Genomic DNA, 3,105 nt, shown 5'->3' on the forward strand with positions numbered 1-3,105 from the left:
AGTTAAAGCATATGTAGTTAAGCAGAGGCATAGAAGAAAAAAGTGTCGCTATCGTTAGATGGAGCATTTGGCAGACAGCCAAGGCCGGACCAAAGAACACAATAATGCCGCATGCATCCGGAAAAGCACGATGGAGATACAATATATATACATAATGTTGTAAATACTGCCCATGTTGTAAATAGAGTGAGCGATCTAGAACGGACAGCAGTTAAAAAATTCGGTGAGAAAAAGAAAGACTGGTTATTAACAAGGTCAGAATGAAAGCTGAATACGAGGCACAGGGTGGAAATATACAAGATAACCATAAATAGATGGTACAGATAGTTAGACATGTAGTTAGTATAATATTGTTACTGTTTGTCCGGAACAACAAGGCGTTGAAAAATGTTGCACCATTGATGTTTTTTTTTTCTCGACTATATCAGTTTGTTCGATGGACGTCGCTGTTATAACGCGAATAACAGGCGCCAACGATAATAAGTAATAAGGACAGTATCGTCATAATGAATAAATTAACACTCATTTATTATTTTCTGGTGTAATTGTTCGATAATCGATTTCGTTTTTGAACGAGCCCGCTTCCCCTACCAGCCGCGTCGCGTTCTCTTCAATATAAAGTCGTGAAAGAAGATTAGTACATCTGAAATGAACTATCAAAACACACACAAGTTCTATATCGGCTATATATCGTGTCGTAGAATGCAGTGCTGTACCAGATCTTTTCATAATACATTACACTTACTGATAAAATTTGGCATTGTGTATATCTGAATGACCATAGAGATTCATATCAACAATAAGCTAGCATGTTTCTTTTTTCTACATTGAGGTACTAATGTTGTAGATCAGTAAGTTAGAAAATGAAATTGCAAGAAATTAGCCAGGATAATGCTTATTACTTCGACCATTGTTGTTTATACTTCGACCATTATTGTTTTATATATATATATATATATACACATGATTTTCAAAGGCTTTAGATAAATTCAAAACTCAAGCTAAGCTCGATTTTAGCGACAAGTTGCGCGCTTTAATTTGTTTTTTACCAAAATTTTTTACATCTTTAAAAGCAACGAATAGGTTATGCTTATCCCTGCTGTATACGTCCTTCACTTTACACAACTGAGTAATTTTTGAGCGCGGCAGTGGTTTCCTTACGATCGCGTCAAGTACGGTCATTTTCCCTCTTCGAAATTTATTGGAGAAATGGACCGTTTACTCGAAATTATCAAGGGCAAACGAGTGGTGGCACGTACAATCAATTGATTTCTAGCCTTATCTGTGTTATAATATCATTTACATACGGGTTACGGATCACCCCCGTGTAGTACTGTAGCTTCAGCAGTGTTCCAGTCCGTATTGTTATTCAAATTTTTTGGGTAAATTGACCTTTATTCTTTTTTTTTTTGTCGAAAGTAAAATATCCGTCAAAGCAAAAAACGCCGATCATAGGACGAAAAAACAAAGGCGTCCTTTTTCAGTTTAAGGCTCGCAGTAATGTGATATTGTGACGATGAATGATGGTAAAGATGGCTAAAAAAAAAAAGCTATTGAGAAGGTGTACATGTCGTTTGGTGACGCCGCAGCTAAAAATAGTTGATTGCAAAGTACTAGTACATTGTTGAGATCTATGCGAGGAATCGATACGAAGAAAGGCTAAACAGCGTTCATAACAGATTTCTCAAACCCATAGGGCCGCAAAGCTATTCTTTTGATAAATGTAAAAAAAGATTGGGCTCTTCTGTACCCGAAATAAAAAAAAGCTCCAGCTAGATAATTAACCCTCGATATATTTGAAAAGAGATCTTGTTTATATTCAACGCATTAACTGAGATCATGCAGTTTATGCGAAAATTGGCTATTTAAACTCCATTTATGACAAATACGTATGGTAGTACGGGAACACATTCATCGGCGTCGATTTCGTATTATTAATCATGCTCGGGGGGTGTCTGTTTGTTATTAGTTTTGTACGCGCGATAGCTAAAATTAGACGAAAGGCAAACCAATATCTCTTGTGAAAACGCGGTAACGTCGTGACAAGCGGCGGCACCGCTGAACAATTGATTTCGCACACATTCTACGTGAAAAGCTTCAGGGGACTAGGGAACGTTACTGCTCTCAGAAGATGTCGGGGACGCGTGCAGATTCAAACACTACGAACTCTAAAGCACGACTCACCTGTCGTTTAGATCTGCCGCTGCACTCACCCCGTCGCAACGCATAAACGAAGCCGGTCTAACAGGTTCTGATCATGGTAATCGTACGGCAAGATCTACTACATACAGAGGATGACAAACGACATATGCACGCAATACCTACGCGTACAAAACTGGCACAGAAACCAGGAACCTGGCCCAGTCGCTCGTCACCTAGGGCGACCTAAACCACCATGAAATAGGCTCGCGAAACAAACTTAATCTGGGCGCCGAATTTGACCCTCACGTTGATCGTGAGCTAATGAGGTGGCAACAACGTTTGTTAAAGTTCGAAAGTTCCCATAATGCTTTCAAGCGGCACCATTATAGAAAAAAAACTGGCTGTCCAATCAAATATGATGATGATGACAAGCAGGCGGCTCTTTCGTAAACACACACAAATTCGTTTGGCGACATTGGGGCGTACGGACATACACAACTGGGTGCAAAGACACAGTAAAAGACCCATCAATTATGATACATTTCGTACTAATATCCTTTACGCTGCCCGAGCAAGTATAATAGATACAAATTCAGATATCACAAAACTGCTGCGTTACCGCTTTAAATAATGGACAACACAGTATGCACCCATTATGTACACCTATAGTAATAGACATATTAATAATAATGATTGAAGTAATAGCCGTATGATGACATATAATAGTAGTATATTCATTGTTGGTAGCAGTACTTATATTACGATTTATACATATGAAGTATAATAATTCTGAAGGTTGATTGTTGTTACCACTATTATTTAGGATAACGTAAGGAAGTGTCGATTGTTGATACTTCTATACATTTACCAGCGCACCACAGATAGCACCGTCACTCCAACGCTAAACAATGCAATTATAAAAAGTAATATAAATTACTTAATATCGTTAGTACCTATACTAGT

This window comes from Varroa destructor, unplaced genomic scaffold (genome assembly GCF_002443255.2).
Source record: "Varroa destructor unplaced genomic scaffold, Vdes_3.0 BEIS01000004.1, whole genome shotgun sequence".
NCBI classification, from domain to species: Eukaryota; Metazoa; Arthropoda; class Arachnida; order Mesostigmata; family Varroidae; genus Varroa; species Varroa destructor.